This window comes from Ischnura elegans, chromosome 4 (genome assembly GCF_921293095.1).
Source record: "Ischnura elegans chromosome 4, ioIscEleg1.1, whole genome shotgun sequence".
NCBI classification, from domain to species: domain Eukaryota; kingdom Metazoa; phylum Arthropoda; class Insecta; order Odonata; family Coenagrionidae; genus Ischnura; species Ischnura elegans.
Window position 1 is genome coordinate 67,196,924 of NC_060249.1, and position 23,701 is coordinate 67,220,624.

Below are 23,701 nucleotides of genomic sequence, written 5' to 3' on the forward strand. Positions count from 1 at the left end.
ATTTCAATGATTATTTTTCTTTCAAACGTTGAACACAAAAAAGATGAGGGGAACGTTCTTTCAGTATCTTTATTTTTCTTCCTCAATTTTCAAATGAATCAACATCGTCATTGTTATTAAGCCCGCTAAAGGCCCTTTTTGGTAGCGTGGTGCAATGTAACTTTCACGTTTGCAACCAAATCAGAAAACCCTGTATAAATATACTTCTATGACTTAAGGGAATAATGCCAACGTTGAGAGAAGGTTGGAAAAGTAGGATGCATTCCTAATTACAAGCTACCTAGTAAATTACTTAGTACAAACTATCGTATCATTTAATTCAAGAAAGCTTTAAAGCAGTCAAAGTAAATAAATACTTTTCATGTATGATTGAAGAACTCCTCTGCACTATCGAGAATACATGGTGTCAGTTAATCACACCATTTTATATCATCCTAAATAACTGAAAACGGTGATAAATATTATTTATGAGCATCGAAAAAATAAAACTACACTTTCCGCAGTGCGGTCGTAACTTGATTCCTCCGATGTGAAGACGCTAAATTGTGAAAAAAAGTTCAGCCCGATTGAATCAACGAGTTTTCGGGTATTGGAACATTGCTCTCTCGCTTCAAGTGATATGTAGGATATTTCGCGTGCATGAACTAGTAAGGTAATTATAAAAATAGTAGCAATTAACTTTAGCCTTCAAATACCGGGAGGATTTGGAACTTATTTCCCTTCTTGCGAAATTTGAATAATAAAAGTCGTACTATGAGTCGAAAGTAATTTATTTTTATTACCAATTTACTCTCAGTATTTTACTGTCTAGGTTAAACAATATTTCGAGTATACCTTTTATATTTTTCGTGGGTTTATAGGTTTAGAATTCTATCCTATGACAATGTACCATTTTTTGCGTCTATGAGGGATCGTTTTACGAGGAATTTTAATGTTTACTCTTACTTAAATTAGTTAAAGTCGAGATGGTTGAGGCAAATATGTCTACCATATATCTCTAAGATTTGCAGCACTTTTATTTATTCCTTAAATTATTTATTCTTTAATTTCTTATGGGATAATCAAATCAAAAAAGTTATTTATAAAAAAAAACTCAAAAGTGTTTGCAATTCAAAAAAATACGACGCTTTCATATGCACGATGCACGACAGCATTAAAAAGTCAATTAGCATCTTTACACCATATTAGAGATTTCGATGAGCCTAACGGTCAGTATATATAATCTTCAAAGTCCCTCTAGAAATCGATATCAGCGAATTATTCATATTCGCCGAATAAAATTTCACTAAGAATATCATTTCCTAATAAAAGAAGATATTTTCTACGGAGAAAAAATATGGTGGATGAAATTGTGAAGGTTAAAAAGCCAGCGTGCAACAACCAATATACTGCGATTTTACACTATATCCTACACATTAGATACATTCTACACAATAATTATGCTTTAAAACGAAAAACAGTGATTAGTAAATATTCTTGACAAAATTAAACCTACGACCAGATTGGCATTATTGTTTTATACAAGGAAATTTTGATGGATGCACTTACGCAAATAAACTTATCTTTCAGGGTAATCTGTAAACGTTCTGTGCCGTTTGATATATTTTTTAATGTTAGAGACGTAAATGAAGCCTAATTATTACATCCTACGCAAAGTTCTCATGCTTTATATATATTTAAACATTCAAGTAGGTAATATTTGCATATTCCACCGACTTTTTCCAATAGATACTCAATATAAAGTTCTTCTAACTAGTGAACCCTCACGGAGATTATTGAAAACAAATGTTGTTAAGAGTGCTTTCAATATTTTATCAAAATTTCCAGATGGTGACGCAATTGGAAAATGGCTATACCTCACAGAAAATGGACTAAAATGGGACCAATAGAAATGGAGTGATACGTCCTTTTAAAACAAAAATAAGCACTGAAAATGAGCGGGGAGTTCGAGCGAAGGGGTCGGAGGAAAACCATGAATTAACGACAGCTTCGAGGGATGCACCTCGCACAAGCCTTCTCGCACCCTGGGGCAGGATTCCTACCCATGAGATGAAATAACCATCAATTAAATCACTTTGCTCTTTGGCCACATCAGCCACAGACCATCGGGCAGGGGAGAGACAAAACCAATCAATGAGGGCCCTTTCCGCCGAAATCCGTTCGAGGTGGTCAGACGCAAAAGGATTCACAATTCATTGGCGGGGTGATGGACGTGGGAGAATGGGCACGAGGAGAAACGGTGAGAAGCGAAAGATTGATCACTCCGGCTCCGGACTCGGGAGAATATTCCGAGTGGCAGGAAGGAGTTCGGCAAAAACAGTTCATTGCTTTCCGAGGGTGTGCGAAAGAGTGAAAGGAGACAGCTTGGCATTTGAAGGGATAGGTGGAAAGACAAGGGGGGAGATATCACCCACGCGCACACTCCCCGAAAATCATTTTTCGAAAATATGGCTTCCAAGCAACTCACTATGAGTGACGGCTCGATATTCTGAAGGAATAGTGCTTTAGCTCTCCGCACTATGGATGGAATATCATGAAATAAGTTTGAGCAAACTACCGACCATCAACTGAGATAAAAGCTTAATTATTCATTTACAATACAGAATTGATTTTCAACAAATATTTAAAATGTGATAAACAGAAATTAAATGAGGCAACGCACAATGTACCTCTTCATATATTAACATACACGGCGTTTCGTTGTGAGCTGCTACATTATCAAGTGATGCTGTAGGACACAAATGTCTTAGCACACAATGTGAGTTGGAAATTGTACAATTTCTTATTTAATCGATATTCATAATTTCCATATCAAACCCCAAACCATACATGATATTTTAAGCAGAACTAAAAATAATTGTTTCACCCTCATACATTGGCGCCGGTAAAAAAACTGCCGCTGGGGCTTAATGTTGCAAGGTGCGGCGATGGAGCTTGTTTATTCACTAAGGCAATGGTAGTTTTGTTAAAAGCGAATTTTTTTAGTATTCCATCTTCATAATTTTTCCAAATAAACTGTTCCTAAGCACGGGAAAGATCCGAGTTCATATCCCGTCTAAGTCAAATATTTTTTCATTGCAAATTTCATCCTTTGGTGTAATAATACTGTTTATCTTCAAATTACGAAAGTAGTTCGTTAGATAACACCCAAAATTTTGAGCTTGATCCAAGTACATCCCCTTGCACCACTCTAAAGGCACTCATGAGCCTGATATTAAATCAGACATCATATAAAACTTTAATGACGCAAATGAGCCAAATATGAGAGAGAAAACATGTTTAACAACACTTAGCCCAAGGGGAAATTCTGGGGGCAGATGCTATTGACGCTATTCTGCATCATTGCCAAAGTATTGAAACTAACTAGAAATTTGGTAATCATGTGAAAAATGGATTTCATAGTGAATAATATATTTTGTGCATTTTAAAGTATGTATAGCAAATTTTTTTTGCAAATTATAAGGTAATCATAGCTCGCAGACGATTTTATTGATTAACTCTACCGTTTAACTCACTATTTCATTGGTTAGGTCAATTCCTTACCATCTCATAACCATACTTAGTTGGAAGGCGAGTCAGCACTAGTGAGCTGATTTATGGCCAACGATGCCTTGGCTGAGCCGCTGTGACGGAGATCCACAGCCGCGCTCGGGAAGTAGTTGCATCAGGCTTGTCATGCGAACATGGTAATTACCTCAAATCAAGGGTGAGGGCCTGAGTCATGTGATCCATTTACGATGCACGACAATGTATAATAAGCGTGTAACTTCGACCACGCATAAGGGCTAATGTCGCGAGGGCGACGTGAAGTAACATTCCTAGGGCGTGGGAATTGCATCGTGATTGCAACGAATGACAAATGAGTTTTGCGGAGCCTGGTTACCGATAGAGGGATTACTGCCTGCGAAACGGGGAAGACAAATTATCCTAATTCTCCGCACCTCGAAAGTCATTCGTTCGCCATGTCTACGTCGGAAGAATGTGGAGGAGCAGACGAAGACGTTGCCCAAACTACGAATTCATCGCCCAAACAAAATTGAAAGAATCAGAAATCATCCGAGAGATACCAAAAATTATTTTTTAATGTTGATTTTTCCAATTTGAAAGTATAAGTAAGATGTGAAAAAGATAATTCTAAATAACAAGTGGCTGCACTCAGCAAAATAAATCGTTATTCTCACAAATATGTGATTGATAAATTTAATGCTACTTTTAAAAATTGATACATATGCCGACATTGTAACATTATTTAGAAGAAAAATCCTAAGATAAAAAGCCACTAAGGATTTTTTAAAAGATGATTGATTAATAAATTTGGACAAGATTTGAAGCTTAGGGTACAGCCGTGTTGAACCTTAGAAATAGTTCTGCAATAATTGTCTCAATATTTACTTATTTTTCCCATTTATTCACTACAATGGCACTAATTACACAGAAAAGTCAACAAACTTTGGTAAAATTGGCAAATCAGATATGATAAGATAGCTGAGGAAACATTCACAATATTCCTCCTCTGAACTCTTTCCAAAAGAAAAAATTGTACACAAACACCATAACAAAAAATTATAACATCAAAAATGGACGAAAATAAAATTATGCACAAAATCTTGACACTATATCAGTTGTCTCAAACGTTTCATTGCTATGGGTATCAATTTTGTCTATCAAAAACCGTCGTCTCTAAAATTTATACTGAAATAAAGCGTCAGGTCTATAATTAATGTTTAGATGGTCGTTAATAAATGGTTAAATTAGCTAACCACGTTGATAACCCATACTAAATTCAAATGGATGTAAACTTCAGCAGGGAGGCTACATTCTCGTAATCACTAGTGAAGTAACTTGTACGGCCCCTCATGGACTAAAAATGCGTTACATTACGCTATCGGTAATGGAGTGTTTACATGATTTGTTTTGTGAATCACGTGACAATGCACCCTTTTAATTTGATCCAAAATACGTTTTAATATTACCTGGCATTTGAAATCGTGAGAAAATTAAAATTCGAGACGGCAAAAAGCTACACCATGAGTCGCCGAAAGTATTATTTTTAAATATCCTGTGAATCGTAAAAGATATTTGTTCTAACTGCTCAGTAGCGTGGAGTAACCAAGATATGCCCTTTCCTAAAGCGCGCAAATAAAAGCATACGATACAAGCCCATCACATAGCTCTTGTGCAATAAGGCACGAGATTCAATTATACTGGCTCATTTAATGACCCTCCTTTGATGGGTCATATTCCAAGGGAGCAGTAAAAGTGGCGCGGGCGATTCATCGAGCCAGTGACACTTTTTTAAGAGTTCTCCGTAAAACAACTACGACAAGAAAAACTTTTTCAAAGTGAGAGTAAAATGGGAAGGCTTGTACGATACCCATGGGTCCCAAATCCATGCATGAACCACACAAAGTTTGAGCTATTATCCTTTTTTTCAATCGCCTGAAGACTCATTCCCCATGATATTCCCTCCAGCACACGAGCGGGGTTAACCCCCTTTTCCAATAACAGCCTTCCGTGCAATTTAACAACCCCCCTTTTCAATTTCCGAATGCCGCGGCTCCATAAGTGTTTTATGAAGTTTATGTTGCTGATTTTACAACCAAGAGCTCGGAGTGAGAGCAATATTGGGGAGTACCGCGTCCTACTCCTCGGTCCTGAAAGGACATGATTTATTTCCAATATCACAGGCACGCTCATAAAAACCGAAAGTTAAAATCTGATGCGACGCCGGAAAAGAGACCTGAGGAATCAAAAAGAAAGAAGAAAAGCATTAGTACTTCATTCAAACCGCTACTAATGCCATCCAGGAGAATACGATGCGTAATGTAAATATTTAACAATGCGTCCCTCGAAACCATACCATCGAAACCATAAATACCATTGAAAAACGAGATACTTCTGCAAAGGAAATATCCATACTGACTAATGACGGCAATTACCTTACCTTCATAGCATCCAGTTTACTGTGATGAAGAAACTCAAATTTTGACACAATCTCGATCATTGGTAATGTTGGGAATGAAATACTTAATAGGAAGGGAGAGACTGCAACATTTGCAGCATGAGTAAATGTCAAATAATCGTTATCCATGCGCAAATGCGTTATCCTTGAGTAAATGTCGAGTCGATCATATCACTTATCAAAATATATTACGCAGTCAGTCATTTCAAGATAGCTAAGAAGCATATATTAGTCTCAATATTTCTCTGAAGAAATGTTCAATGCCGTAAATGGTATGTACAAACGCAAAAAGTTCGACTTCAAAAGATTACTTTATCAATGGTATACCTATAGAATTCCATACTTGAGAACTTGTTTGGCATGTCTACGCGACATACGTAGGCGTGCTGTAACCAAAGTCAACATGGTAAAATAAAATGAATGCAGTAATATAATCCCCATTCAAACCTTAATAAATTAAAAGTTTGATTATTACGATGCTAAATAACAAAAGTGATATCGATTGTTAATGAGAGAATTAAATTTTTACTCAAGTGCTCGGAAGTGTAGTGGATGGGACCATTAGTTTAATGTTTATCATTTTCCGTTGGCTGGCAGTATTTCTACTCACCTCTCTCATTGTTCTAGTGGGTAAATTTCGTCAGTTATAGCTAAAATATATTTTAATCAATGCAGGCTTTTTTTCTGGCTGTGTAATGAGATACATTCATGCATCAATTTTGCTATCCAACTAGCCTTGAAGGTTATATTAGAAGATATCGAACTTACGATACTGAAAGGCGATATAAATGGAATAGATGAAATATTGATATTTTTGAAAAGAGTTTGGAAATTTTGTTGGTACACACATTAAATCAAATAAAGGTTGAAAACACTGGACGGCAAAAGATAATTTTTTCTCGAGCCCTGGTACCATTCCTGATGATTCGTATGTAAAATGACCACCTGAATCCGAATATGACATCCGTTTTTCTCCATCACCCACCATTTTCAGGGGGCAGCCCCCCTTCAGATTTTCATCACTTTTGCAATAATTTGTAGGAATGAAAGGGATTATATTAACATTTATATTTCTCACAAGGTTTTTGAGAGGTGAAAAGTTCTAAAACATGATAATTAATGATAATGATGTAGATTTGTGGGGATTAGTCTCCGTTAATGATTAAAAAAACGCATTAAAAATTATCATCCTTTCCTTTTTTCGCAATTTATTCACTTATTTTCTTCATTTTTCAGATCCCATTTCATCTTCCCCTACCCGAAATATCCCAGAAAGATGGAAAAATGTATCAACAGCTCATATTAGCAATAATAAAAATATTTAAGAACACGGTATAGAAAAAATAATGAAAATTTGTGCTAACGGTTCAGAAGGTACGCTACCACGCTGGCGCCCTCAATACCACACGCGCATCAACAAAGAGAAAAATAACAAATGTGAAGAACGGTGAATAACAAAAGTAATTTGGTATTTGATATCCCTTTACACACTGAGGTAGAAGTTTCTCATACAAAAGCCAGCAGTAGGTCTAATACACATACCAAGATGCCCGCATTCAACTTCTCTGAAAATCTCCTCTCCTTTGGTGATATCTTCATGGAACCGTTCCCAATGTTAATTTGAAACTGCTCCAAAATATTCAATGAAAAGGTCCAGGTGTGAATGAAGGAAATGCATTTTTAGTAATATGTTACAACCCATGGCTTAATACGCTGACAGCAATTCCTCGACATGGGCGACATAATCATCACTTCTTTGTCACCCAAAAAGTTCTAACACACGTTTCAGAATCCAAGCCAAGCTCAATTCTATTTATGAACCAGGTGTTTCATAAACGTCAATTCTTGGAAAAGTTTCCTATTCTGGAGGCCCACGTATTTCTTCCTTGGTTTTAGCCTCACTAAAACGAAGACTTTAAGTTAAAAATTGAAATTCAGCTCCTGTCTTGTCGATTGCTTTCACAAAATATTTCATCTGTCCTAGTTTGATGTTCATTGGTGGCAAGAGAACATTTTCTGTCGGAACCAGGGAAACATGAGCGACATTTTATAACCATGTGTGAGGCTTTCTCGAAGAGGCCCGTTCCGTAAGATGTAATGTTTTCTCAGTCGCGGCTGTTGTATTAAAAAAGAAAGGAGTTCAGAAGCAGCAATAGTAGTTTGACCAAGTATTTCGTCAAATTACTGTAACAAGTGGTACAGCAAACACTTGGAGCTTAATCCTAGCCCTGACCGCTAATTTGGCAGTCAAAGTAAAATTTATATGCAGTTTTAAAAGTTAAAGAAAGAGGTTCTTGTTGCAATGTTTAAGTCAATTCACCACAAACATAGCTGAAGCGATGAGGATGATTTTTACTCACGCGTAACATAATTACGCAATAAATCACGGTAATAATCACAACTCAAGCCCACATACTGACATTCACTCGGAAAAAGATAGAGTACATTAACTTTTATTGTTTTGTACAATTTAAACTACTTTGAAAAAAGGACCCTTGTCCAGAACACCGAAAGAGTTGACTCTGCGATCATTAGAGGTATACTGAGGGAAGGCGACGACAACTTCAATATACATAATTGATTTGAGAGGCTGATACTTTGTGGAACTTCATGACTATGGAGAAAGAATACTTTTTAACTCCAATGAGAGTATAAAAATCTCAATCGTATATTATTCGTATAGTTAGAAAGTATTACTTTTCCTTTTTTAGCTGCTAAAGCAAGAGAATTGCCGTCCGAGCCTGAGCGGGACAGGCGGGAGAGACCATCGTAGTAAAGTGAATCTTCCGAGCCATTGCTATATTATTTAATTTTTGTTGATATGCTATGAAGTAAAATATTTTTATTATTACTGATGGTTCTAGTCATTATATATTTTTATCATTCGGGTTAGGAAGATGTGAAATGAAGCTGGAATTTTTAAAAAAAACGTGAAATTTTGAGAAAAAAATGCATAATTGATCATTTTCAATGCGTTTTTACACAATTTACGGAGACTATTTCCCCCCAAATCTACCTCTTTACCATGAATATGAATGTTTTAGGATTTTTCTCCCCTTAAAACCCCTAGAAAAAATTTAAATGCTAAAACAATCCTTTTAATTCCTCCAAATGACCGAAAAGTGATGAAAATTGGAGGGGGGAGCTCCCCCAAAAATGGTGGGTGATAGAAAAAAACGGAGTTCATATTCGGATTTAGGGGGTCATTTTACATAAGAATCTGCAGGAATGGTGTCAGGGTCGATTTTCATGCCGTCCAGTGAAATCAGAGAGAAGGAGTCATGTATGAAGTATTGTAGCGGTTAGTAGTAGTAGTAGCGGTTGTATGAAGACAGTACGTGCATTTACAGTCTTTTTGCATATCGCAAAAAATTCGAATATATTATCTCAACCCTCGCCCTAATATAATGACAGGGACAAGGTAATAACAGCTAACTTATTGTGAAGCATTCTCTTCATGTCTGCTGTTCAACTACAACACATGATGCTCCATTCATGTGCTTGCCACATCAACTAAGTGTCCAGAACGCTAACTCACCCATCTCAGGCAACCATAAACATCATTCCTCATTAGATGATAGGCCAGGAATATCGAGTCAACCTTCCAATGTGTACAGAAGGTTCAGGTCAAGATATCAAGTATTTCGAAAACTAATCTAAATTAAAATAATTTTAAATAATAAATTCGAAAACTAATCTAAATTTAAATTACTATGATAATAAACTCGAAATGTGATCTAATGTTTATAGGAGACTTGTTTAGGAAAGCAGACGCCCGCCATGATCAACTGTACAGGATACACCATCCTCCCATTAATAATATATTTTAAAGTGTTTAATAATTAACAGTTTATGAAAAGTTGTAAGATAAATATTAGTTAAATAAAAAAAAACAATTTTAAAATTAACCAGGTAATTAATTTTCTATTCCATATTTCTTTTTTTAATCACGTGGGTGGAATTCGAAACTTGCAAATTATTATTCGTTATATTTTTTAGATTTATTCAGGATAGGCATGAAAAGCCAACTAAATTACCTCTTGCGTGACTCTTGAAAGGGAATTTTACTATGGATAAGAGCAAACAATAGGGTAAAATAGAATTAATTACATAATAATTCTCCAGTGATTATCATACGCTCTCTGTAATTAATTCAATTAAACTTGTAGAGCCAAAACTGAAATAAGGATTCAAAGGACTACTACAAAGCTTCAGGAAAAAAGAAGAGTGGTTTTATTGGAATCCGAATTCTGCCTATCATCTAGGATGACAATGTAAAATTTATACTCAGAAAACATTTTTCTATGTGTTCAAATATTTGGAAATTTTAGCATAGCAAAAAAGCCACACGCTTGGCAAGAAATCATCATGGAGTGATAAATCCATACCTCTAATAATCACCAAATAAAAAGATGAAAAATAAGTAAGTTACTAGAAATCACAAGATAACACTTATAACTTAATCATACTCGTGAAGCAGGAAATCTAGAAAACTTCTTTCAAATTTCTGATTCCAGAATCAGGATAAAGTGTTCGTCTCAAGGTCGGAAGAATTCATTTGAGGCAAAACTGTCAAACTGGCCATATTGGCGATACCCCTTTATGTAATGCAGACAGGCAAATTGATGGGTACAAGGGCAAGGACAAAACAACGTCATTTCATTCCAGAGTTTTGCATGAAAAAAAACGAAGCGATATATTGTACACACTGGTTCTTAGTCTGGCAGCAGAAAATACGAAGCAGCATTCAGTAATACATTTTACCAACATCAATCCTAGCAATTCCCAAAAAGAAAAGGGCAGGAAAATATGAATATTTTAGTACCATTAATATGAAGAAATATTCGTCGAAGATACTGAAGAGAATCACGTGAGAATATAACAAAGAGTAGAATAATTCCGGAATGACGACCAATTCGGATTTAGAATGAGCAAGGGCACGCGAGAAGTAATTTTGGCTCTTAGTTCTTTTACTTAACCGGGGATGGAAAATGATTCAGGTTCAGAATTCATGGATGAATAGAGAGATAAAGGAAGTTCATCGAAGGAAAAATATTAACGCATATAAAATGACATGGTGAAATGTTCCTTTAGATTTCAAAATTTAAACAAACAAAAGTTAGCACAAACATTACTCTAATACGAAAGATATTCTATGATGCCAATCAAAATTATTTCGCAGGATTCCCGCTGCATTAAATTCGAGCGGATTATATTTTACAATCACAAGACATGACATACAGTTTTATTTAGAAATCATGGTATATGATGATTTAACATTGATTCTCACGGCCCTCCCTTTCGTATTTAATTTTTCATAGCCTCGTCACCATCTTCTAGCCTTTCGCCATCAATGTGCCACTCTACACTTCCACGTGCTCGCCTGGGTCCACCTCACCACCTCCCGCTTGACAACGACAAAGCGGATTAAATCACGCTAAACTCACACCACCGCAAATTCCATCGCCCTCCATTCCGTAACACAGGACCACGTTCGAAACTTAATCACGTCTCCTTGATGTGGTTGAACCCGGGGGATCTCCGTGCGCAATATAGCTGAATGGGCACAGGGGACGACGGGAGTGGCTTTAGATGATGAGGAGGAGGTCAGCTTGGAGGTCGCGCCACGGGATGGTAATGGGCTGGAGAGCTTGCTTCGCTCCAGCGAACGTTGCTGACGAAGAGCACGAGAGAAGAGGGACAAAAGGGGAACACGAGGAGATAGCGACGAGCGATAGACAATAAGGCGAAGGATGCGCGCGTGGCGGGAAGTTAACTTTACCCGGGAAGAGAAGCCGCGGGATCGGTAGCCATTCGACCACGCTGCGACCGCTTCCGGTGCGCCATTTGACCGCGCCGTGGCGCCCTCCTCGGGCGGTCTCACAGTTAACGCACCCTTCCGTCCGGTGCAAGGCGGATCGCGCGCAGAGGCCATGTTGCGGGTGGGTGACGATGAGGTGAGCAACCTATACCTGATCTTGACTAGCGCAGATGTATATAGCGCGCCTACTGAGAATACGCACATGCCTTGCATATAATACTATATACTCAAGCTAGGCGCTATGTTTGTGAGGTTGGATGCTCCGGAGAACAAGAAGAGGTCAGTGGGATTTTTCAACGGTTGAATGGTGCGATTATGGTATCAGCGTCCAGGTGAGGGCACACGGTGTAGGTTGAGATTTAAAGGTAGCAGATTATTGAGCGGCCCGTTACCTTACAAGGCTCTATTGGATCTGTTAGAAGGTTTGTTGCAAACAGTTACTACTATGGGGTGGCATCAGAAAGAAGGCATGGATAAGGAGCAGCCCTTATTTGGATTGACTGGCGATGAGCAATCAAACAGCAGACTCTATGGATGCGATCTATATTTCAAGAGGTAATGCATAATAGTATTGCGTGAAGAAGATTCTAATACTATAAATAATGCCAAAAAAACTTCATGGGCGTTAATTCACACACCAGTTTTTTCGCAATTACCATTTGAGATAAAATATTTATATAATTGAATATAATAGTAGTGTGTTTTGTTAGCTAAATAATCACTAACTCCATTACTTCATAATGTCTCATTTTTGCTCGACGTATATTACCCAATAAAAACTACTAATACACTTACCAAGAAGAATATAATTTAAATATTTACAACGCCAACACTGTCTCGTTGAACCAAAAGCATTGGCATTACAAAATAAGGTAACTTACAATAAGCTACGGTGCACGAAAGGGAAAAAAAACCTTCTATGATCACCAAAATTTGGGTGGAAAAGGTCAGAAATATAAATAAATATCAATTCATTTAGTAAGCATGGAAGTGTTTTAAGCAGGACTTAAATTCATTTTCATAAATTTTAGTCACGGCGCAAGATTAATATTATTATATTCCAAGAACTTTTATGATGACTCACGCCCACGCATATAATGTCAGAGACGAATTAACTTTGCAAAGGAGAAAATACATTTCATTTGTATGGCCATACAAGCTGATACGCACCGTATAATAAGAGCGTGGCATCATGCTAGCCGATGAAAACAATTCCAAAACAAGAAAGAGAAAAAAAAGGAGACGAGATAAAGTTGCAAAATAAGGATGGGACATTACAGTGAAAAGAGTCAAAACGGAGCGAGCTTTGCGGCGTAAAAGTAGACAACATCATGTGTTGTTCGTTCTCATTCATTTCTCGAGCGAATGCCATTCAAACGTTTATCTCGAAAAAATTATCAAAAGCTTTCACCGTTCCCTTTTTTTTACTTTCCATTCCGGCATCATTTCAGCCACCTACTTACTCTTCCTCGCCGTTTTTTCCCTCCTCCCGCACGCATTTATAGCATTTTTATCTTTCTGCTGCTCTTTCTATTTCCTGTCCGTCTCGTCCCTCTTTGGGGTTCTCGGGAGTAGATCTTACGATCTCAACTCCGACGAAATAAAGTAGCCTGTCCCTCAAGAGTGTCTCACCACGTCGTCGCGAGAACTTCCTCCTCCATCCCATTTCACATAGTATTTCACGCGTCTCTATCTCGACGTTTCCTGTTTTTGCCCACGACGAAATTTTCACTTACACATCCTCAACAGTATCTCCCACTTCATCCTTTACATTCTTCGTGTCCCCTTATCTCCAAGGCATTTCATTTCTCCTAATGTTTTTCTCCCCGTGTCATTTGGTCCTAATGTCTTCGTAAGCATGTTTTCAAGAGAAGAAAACATCCCTTCCACGATCTCAAATGTTTTCAGTCTCCAATGACATCAAATAGTTTATTTTTCATATCTACCAATTCTTTACGAGGTAAGTATATTTTCAGCTGGTTTACAACACTAATTGTTTTAAAACCCTATCAAGAATTTAAACTACATTAAAAGATACAGTGTCCGGCGTGATGCGGTGGAAATCTTTGATATTCAGCTTATTAAAACAACTTGTCTGTTTCCACACTATTTTATTTTCACCGACCATGGTTTCGGCAACTTGTTCCATTGTCAAGGTACATAGCCTTGGGTGACAGCCTTTTTATAGGTTTTTCAGGAGGGGGAGGAAGAGGGGGGATGGGGTGTGTTCACTCCGAGGTTACTGATGACGTCAATGGGCGATGGGTTGGAGGTAGGGTAATGTTCAGCAGGGGTGAGTGGAATGGGAACATATGGTCGTTACATAATTTATTATGTACCTTGTATGTACCTTGGCTATCTGCCTTGACAATGGCACAAGTTGCCGAAACCATGGTCGGTGAAAATAAAATAGTGTGGAAATAGACAAGTTGTTTTAATAAGCTGAAAACTACTTTACTTCCAATAACTTAATTTTTCAATCAAAAATTGCCATAATGGTCTGACATAAATATGGAATGGATGTTATGAACTCTAGATAACCCAAAAAATGTAAATAATTAAAAAAAACTTTATTATCAAGGAAGGAAATCATTTTTGAAAATTTATGATCGACAATTTTCAAAAAATAAAACTAAAAACCTGGAAAGTATTAATAAATAAATACTCACATCCTCAGGTTATGGTCTACAATAGAATTTTGCGTCCTGATAAATTCAAGATATTTTAGTTCTTGTTATAAAAATATGTAACTATAATAAAGATATGGCACACGGTCAATATTCATTATGAAAAAAACTTTTTCGTGGATAAATGATCTCCCAGGGTGTGATTCCACATATGATTCACATACGTGAGATTCGAGTTTGTCATCACAACAGACCCTCGGGCAAAAAGCTTTATGTTGCGTTTCGTACACCTATTTAAATCGTTGACATATGCCTATTCTGACTGATATTATCCCCGTGCATTTCTACAAACGAGCTCGACAAGAAGACGGCTCCAAATAAATGGCGCAAACGTACATTCTTTTTCAGTAGATTTAATTGTTGGAGATATACATGATACCTCTTTCAATGCACATGGCACCTTCACTCATTTCATCATCTCTTGAATGTATCTATCTCACAGCCTTTATACAGGATGTTGCCAGAAAATATACGAGAATAATTATGGTTTGGTCAGAAATGATGTAAATAATTTTTTTCCCTTTTGTTCACATGCTATTTCATTTACAGGAGAAGCATTTTAGTGTCGGTGCGCAGTGACCTTTATATTAATTAACAAACAGAATGAGCAATTTGAGAATTAAGTTGTTTCCGCGAACGGGCTAATTGGTATTTCTTCCTCAGTTTATTCAATGTTCATTTCTTTGAATGCTGCTCATATTTTTACATTAACTGCCTTCCACTGGCTTTGCTAAGATTACACGTCTATGCTATTATTACTGATTTTGTGAGTGGCCTGTGATTAAATAATCTATTCTTTATAAGGAAAGCCGTTTATTAAACGTTTTAGAAAACAAATTCAAGGCTAACAAACAGGCAACCTCATCAAGGATAGCCTTATACATTTCTTAATTTACGATGTGAATAAGAGATTGTTTCTTTTAATTTATTCTAAGGGTTCAGAACTAAATAAAATAATATAAATCATCATCAAAATCATCTTTTCGTGCCGATAGATGATTCTCCACTTTCCTCACTACTTATTGAGATATTAATTCTCTTCACTTGAATTATTAACGAAACACTACCCGTCTGAAAAACCATTCACCATTTGAGCCAAATAATTCAAAGCATGCAATATAATTTGGATTATTTATTTTTTCAGTTCATGTGAAATTATTTTTCATTTTTTCATCTTTTTTTAAATCTCATTCAATGTTTTGATTGAACTCCAACATCCTGAATATTTTGCACAGAGACACGATTGTGACGCATAAAACATCGTTTGGAAAACAATATAATATCAAAATATATTTATATATAACTTATGTTCAAAAACAGTTATGTGGAAGAGGAGATAAAAACATAACCTGATGGAAAAATTATTCATAAAATGATTGCGACGAAGGGAGTTCTCGAATATCCACTATGAGGCCTTTGTAACCTTTAATGGCAGAGCTTTTAATAATTTCGTAATTTCAAACATTATACCAATGGTTTATGCCTTCCAGAAAGCACACTACCTTTTCTCCTCGTTATTCGCCATGCTTAAAAGGTTACCTATAGATTTTTAAAAGCCTAGGAGGGTCTTAAAGCCTAGAATAAATAACGTATATTAATCAAATTATTTTGGTTTAAGCTTTAAAAACATGATATTATGATGAAATACGATACGATAAACGATAAAATATTTATTAACTTGATGAAAAAGTTATATTACTATGTTCTGAGACTTTTCTCAAATTTTCAATATCTCCATTGCGCAGTCAGCATATAAATAAAGGATCACCAAATATAAACGCATAATACATTAATATAAATGCATAATACATTCTAATTACTCACCCACATCTCTTGAAGCAAGAAGTCTCTCAACTTCCAAGTAACTACATTTTATATCGAACAATGTAAGGCAATAACCAAATAGTTCCTGAAGTCCAAAATTTCAAAACTAAATTGCAAGAGTTGAAAAACCTAATTATGTGGACAGATTTTAAGATACACTTTAAACACCACAAGAGTAAAAATAAAGCTATTTTACTGTAAAAACCTCTCAGACCATAGGCATGCAATTCATTTTATTCCCGACATTTTCACAATGTATTTAACGCATTGAAATAACCACTCTTGAGAAAATCTAAACTATAAGGAACCCAAAAACATCCATCTTTAATAACTCCCAAAACACTCTACACTTCTTTCCGATTTAGGTCTCTCAATGAATGCAAAATTAAATATTACCTTCCAATCAGGCTTTCTCATAATTAATTTGTGATCTCATACTCTCCTACTTTAAATGATGGGATGAAATTTTAATTTATTGCTTCCTTTGACTTTTTCAACATTTAAGTTTTGTAAAGTATGTTTTTACAATGACATTTAGAAATTTTCATCATTGAAATCTGTATCTGACACAACAACTGAAAAGTAAACACTGTGAATTCCACTTGATTGCACTCGAATAAACCGTTAGGTGGTGAAAAGTACAAATAGATGTCATAGAATATTTGATGTCATTGGAGACTGAAAACATTTGAGATTGTGGAGGGAATGTTTTCTTCTCTTGAAAGTACAAATTGTTCAAAGTATTTAAATTTACTCAAATATACACAGAGAGATTTTATTATGAAAGAGATTTCATATTACTAGAGCGTTGACTATTTTTAAAGTTATTTGGATGGATATTTACGTTTTTAGGATATTTTAGCGGTGCCGTGCCTATAAACGCAATTTTTTTATGAACCGTGAAAATCTGATAGGTGGAGTGGATGGATCCTCATCAATGAGCATAGATACCATATCGCACCACCCACTCATGGATCTATCCGCACAATAATCCCGCATCATGTTTCGACCAGATCCTCCACAACATTGTCATCGGTACAGACACGCTTGGTCGTGCTTTGACTGCGAGACGGTGCCATCAGCTAATTGCTAGGCGCATCTATGGCTCCCCTCTCACAACCCGCAGATAACACTCCCATTCGCCAGTAATACCTGATATCTCCACCGTGGATGTCTAGACCAGACCAGCTACCTAAGCAAGACCATAAAACGGCGGCGAAAGGAAACAGAGACGCAACACCCCATAGGCCTCTCCGTATCGTGGCGTTCTCAGCATCCGCGGTGCGATTCCCTCCGGCCAAAGTGCCGCGTCATCTAGTTACGGAAAAAACGCAATCGGCGGCGAGCCGTGGTCGGGTGGACTCCGGCGACAACGCCGCCGTTTGCCGGTCCCAACATCCGACGCCAGGCGGTGGCTCGACGTCTGGATTGCGGTGACTCGGCGAAAGAAGTCGCACGGCATGGGAAGAGCATAACGAAGGCAATTTCCCCAACGCAAGGAAATAATTGGCTGGTAGCCTGAAGCAGTTAACATCATACCGAGAAAGAATATAACTATCCGCTGGTCTCAGAAGATGATAATCTCAAAGAATCTGGGAGGAGTTCTAATCATCCAAACCGATGTATATGCGTTAGTCACCAGCTTATAAATACACATCGTCGAGATCTATGTTATCACTCGTTTTTCACCATTTCAAGCAAAAGATCTCATGTTAAAAATACCTTAGGATTAATCTTAAAAAAATGACTGCAAATAATATAACCAAATTCTTTCGTCTATGAGAATAATGCTATGCAAGCAAACAGAACCATAATTGTAATTACTCTGATTAAATTTAAGCTTTGATTTATTAAAATCACAATCTTCAAAGTGATCTAATAGTGCAATTGGCAACCACATTTTCTTATTTAACAGGGAACAAAGCGCTTAGCTGAGACATCTCATTTCAGTTTCGACATTTTGGTGCTGAGGTTGAAGCAGTAATACCTCATTATTCTAACTATATTGTAACAAGTAAAGCATCCAAAAAATTCCATGATGTTACAGATAAAAAAATGAAAAAGTCATTACCAAGAATTAGGACTAGGAAAAGAAAACCATATACTTCAATCCCAAATGGAAAATCACTGGTTACCCAATTACAATAAAAGAAGTGTATATAACCAAGAGTTTGGTTTGCATTTCGTTGATAAATTACATACATCTACCCAAGGGTCGACTAATTACTAGAGAGCGCCCACTGATTCCCAACACACACTTCAGAGCTTTATGGAAACTAACACCAGATAAAATAATTCGATAGGTACAGTCCATTAGAGATTTATTTTTTCCCCGAAAAACCTCGGCGGAGAGTCATTCGCAGTCCATCGTAAATAAATTCAAATGATTTTATCAGGGAGTACACTTATTTTGAGGAATACCTCTTTAAACCGAAAAAATTTATTTAAAAGCCCCATGGCAAGGAAAGCTCGTAAAATCAGCTTTATCATCACACCCACGGCCCTTGCGTTTCCGCTATTCGGTGATAACGGATGACCCAGTGCCTCAAATTCTTTGACTTTAAAAAAAAAGTAGCCCGATAATGGAACGAGCGATGTAAAGTTTACGTCTCAGTCATCAAGTCACAAAGGTACAGCTTGTACGTAAACGCAAACGCTGATTCCTGCGCCACGGCCCACACAGTGTTCAAAATCAATTTACTCCCGCCTTATCAGATTACGCCGGCATTCACGAGCTCGGCCACCACAACTGGGTGGGATGTCTCTGACAAGGCAGATTAAGGGCCGGCAAAGCAGTCAGCGGCTAAAAATTCATGCAAAAAAAGCATCGGTGTGGGAAAAGTAAAAAAAATATCGCTCCATTGGGTGCAAAGGACAAGCTACGACAGAGAAATAGCTGAATATAGATGCTCATTTCGATACTACAACTACTTGAATCGCCTCTCATGGTAGCGCAGTTATTTTCAACGGCTTTTAACATGCATCACCTCCAAAATGATAGCCCCAGAATGTAAGCTTTCAATTGTTATCTTAATTTCAATGCACCCTTGTCTTGGCTCCTAAAAATTGATTTAAAAGAAACTACGAGAAAAACGCATACTTTAGCCTTCACGCAAAATTCCCTTCATAATCTGCTTCAAATTGGTATAACATTACATATTTAACACCCGATGCTAGTTCCTTATTTACGCCTATCAGCTTTGGTAAAACTGAATCATAGAATGACTGTGAAGTGGACTTGATACCATTGCAAACTTTAATTAACGAAATTTCAATATCATCAACTCCTGAGTAACTATAGCAACTTCGACCAAAATATTTTTGAAATAATTTATAGGTATCTGCTGGCACCAAATGTTTCCTAGCAGTTATATATTGATTTTCTCCCAGTTCTGCAATCCCTGGGTAACCTTAAAATGTGGTGTATAGACAAAATGAATAGATGGTGGGAAAATTTCTTTTACAATTCCGCAGATTATGGTCTAACTGGACTTATTTGTCCATGCCTGATACTCTTACATGAAAATAGTATGTCTTAATTAAGATCATTGATCAGCAAGTTATAAAAGATCATGAATGAAACGCAAAGGGTACAGGAGGAAACGCACACGAATGTGAGCCACAGTATGGTAATTCGATGAGGCAACCAACGTTAAAGTTCATTTTCACTACTTTATGCTACAGAGAAGGAAACTGGGGAAGGGACCGTACGTCAGTGTTAAATTCAAAGAAAAGAATACTCAGACCGAATGTGTAATTTCCATCGGTGCAAGAAATTACTTGCAGATTTTCGTTAATACCATATGCCTGCCATCTCTGGGATTCAGTGACTCTATTCTATAAAGGCTACAGTTATAGCCAGGTAAGGGCATTGCTCGGAAGTTCCGTAAGTGAACGTCAACGACACGCGAGTTACGGCTCACGTGAAAGGCTCACTTACTCGGAAACTGTTCTTCTCCGTCGTATCATCATCGTTGCCTCGAGCAATGAATAACTCTTTGAACGGTTCATTCGAAAATTTAATAGCTCTCCGAATGTAGACATTTTTATTTGAATATATAAAATTGTCCCCCTGGAATGGAATAGTGGAATTAAAACCATCCAGGATCCTAAAGCGAATATTTATGGAAATTCCAAAAAATAATCTGGTTATCTTTCTACCTTGCCTGGCACTTCAGTAACGATTTTCAGTTTCTTGTACGTTTATTACGTAATGAAGTAAGCACTCAGAGGTCCTTGGGAAAGAGGAATCCCTCCAGTTGCTCCCAACTCTTACGGATACTGATGGGAGCATTACTATTTGAAGTCCCTCCAGGTATACTATTAAGCATATGAAGAACATGTAGGTGGATTTTACACAAAAATAAACTGGATTAGGCAATAAACAGATAACTTTCAATTTTTGAGACACGCAACTGTCCCTTCATAATAATAAAATGCAAACAGCATATCATTTCTGAATTGAAAAATGCATAACGTATAGGATACATGACCATTCTTTCCAGGTTACCATTTTACAACGGGTTGCGCTAAGCACAACATGAAAAATAACTCAGAATTTAATGAAAAATTGCATTAAGAAATATGATGAGACAAAATTAAATATTTTAATGTAATACCTTGCGGCTATAAAAGAGCAAACGGTTTCGATATTTTCGAACTAATTCTAACATCAGTTGTTGATCACATGACATCGAAACACCACCATCGAAGCCAAAGGGTATGATCACACTGCCTACTTTTTAATATTTTGATGGTAATTGGGGATACGGGGTAAGATGAGGTAGAAATTCCTTCTCCCAGGGGATGAGCTCTACGATAACATTCGCGATATATGGTGCTGCGCTGCGCGTTTGTAAAAAAAATCATTACTAAAATTGATATGTTGAAACATCATTTTTAAGTCCTTTCTGACATTCCTCACTTTATTATCTTCTAGATTCTAGAAATTCCCTATACCGTACGGGAGTAATAGAAGTCTGACTATTTCCAATACGACAATTTATTAGAATGAATATCCATCTAAGGGAGAAAATTATAAGAAAAACTATGTATACTTGGTACTGTATACTCCATAGCTCATTCACACGAGCACTTAATACGTTTCAAAATTAAAATATCGTCTCCACGTCCTTAAGAGACGTGGAGATACGTGTTCGTTGAAAGAAAGACACTGTGTCCTAATAGTTAAATTAAAAAAGTAATATAGACATATGATAATTAGCTGCCATGGTGGATATATAATTAATTGGTGGGTTGAGAGAGCTGGTTATAATAATGAAGGGGTCACTGCAGGTTGAAAAGTCGGAGTGTAGAAGAATGAATACATTGACAACCTAGAGGTAAGATTCTCCATCATCCACGAGATTATCCTTAGTCCGTCGTAATCAGCCGATGAATCATGATTAGGATATATAAATTCAGGGTTATAAAGGAATGGCATTTGTCAATCTCTTCTTATGGGATGTTAAGAGTAATTTGTATTAGATATTTGAAAATATTTGCTTTTAATGACTCTGCCAATGCCTTTCCTTGAAATTACAGGGTCACGAGAGTGTAAAATTAAGGACAAGTTTAAGTGGGAGTGAGAGATGGGCAAGGGCGCACTAAGAGTCAAGGAAGACGCCATTGTAAGAGATTAAACTAGATCATCGGAGCAAATTATTCCTCTACGTCAGATGAACATTTGTTAAATAAATTGAAAGCTAAGGGCTTCCTGGTGAACCCTAGTACCTACGATGATAGCGACGACAAATGAGTGCGTGTGCATATCAGTTAAAAGTTCTCTCTCTAGTTTTAGCGTCACTGAATAAGAGCAAGGGAGGCTGTAGCCGGAATAGAGGAAGATAGAGGGATCCTTGGAGACGCTGTATTAAACGGATGCTTTTGATTTGGCTGTGCAAAAGAAGCTGAATCTCGATGTGCATACAAGAACTGCTCGCAAACGTGATAAAATGGTCCTTGAGAAACTGCCGTCGAGAACCCCTATAGTGAGGACAAATACATATTTAATATTGATACCTCTGCCAAAAAGTAACACAATGTTAAAGTATCACAAAAGTAATCTATACGGCGGAATGTAATTGAACCGAGGCTCAATATCATCTTTTTTGTAAGGTATATGCTTTACATGGAGGAGAGTCGATAGGTTACCAAGTATCTACTACAATGAGATGGTGTACTTACAAATGATTTGTTATTTATATAACGAAGCATGAACATTTGATTTTTTCTATGTATATCAGCGCCTTCAAATTGCAAAATAAAATCCAAAACCTATCTATGGCTGGAGTGGGGCCTAGTGTGATCCATATGTACAATAGAAATGCCATCAACCTCTACGTAACCATTCATGAAGAGTACGCAGCAAAAGACATTGCAAAACATTAAGCTTGGAGATTAAATAAGTTCTCTTATAAAATCGAGAATGAATAAGCTAGACTTATGCAAAAACGTGCCATTCTGATGAGATTTATAAAATAAATGTAAGAATATGCGATGCGTAAAAAAGGGTTCCCCTCGGCAATTTCTTGTAAGAGCAAGCATGGTTGTTACTGGCATACCTTTTTAATGTACAATTGTGAACGCCAAAAACATTTCTCTCAAATATCACGGACGTGAGATTCATGAAGAGTAAAACGTATTAAGAAAAACTGGTGAAATTCACAATCCCTCTTCCATTATGACACACAAAGGGTCTCTTGTGAATGAGCCATGGGGGCAACCCAAAACGTTCCATTCAAATCGTATGAAAGGGGTAAGAGTCTGGGCACTGCTTCCACGAGTGTAACACGCTAAACATGTTCGCGTCTTGGTGGGAACTAACCTTCAGAAAATATAGAGGGATTCCGAAGAGAAAACGACAAACATAAATTTTCATCCAGAAACGAGAACTTTTCTTTTTTTTAACCGAGAGGTGAAATAAAAATGAAAAAGACCGTATTCAGGTTGTCGTTCCATTGTTTTTGACGATGAAACGTATAGTGGGTGTATTCGAGGATTCATTTCACGGAGAAGAGGCGCTATCAGTGTAAAAGACAGAGTTAATTGAAATTCATTGTTGAGTCGGGCACATTTATTTCCTAATTTCTCCAACGTCTTTATAGTCCTCTGAATGGAAAGGGCTGAAAAAATAAAGAACCAAACAAAGTACACTTGCGCGTAGAGAATAACGAAAATGGCATGAATGGATTATTTTTTCAAAATCCATATTCACTCTAAAAGATGGAAGGGTTGATGAATAGCTCAAATAATGTACGAGAACATTCTCGGGAAAAGGAGAGACACATAAACGTAATTAGTCGGAGTGGGCAATAAAAAGCGTAATGACAAGATTTCTCTCAGCGCGCCGCATCTTGTAATTGTCTCTGGCTCGTAGAATTTTGTTCCTTTCGCATGAAAAAATAC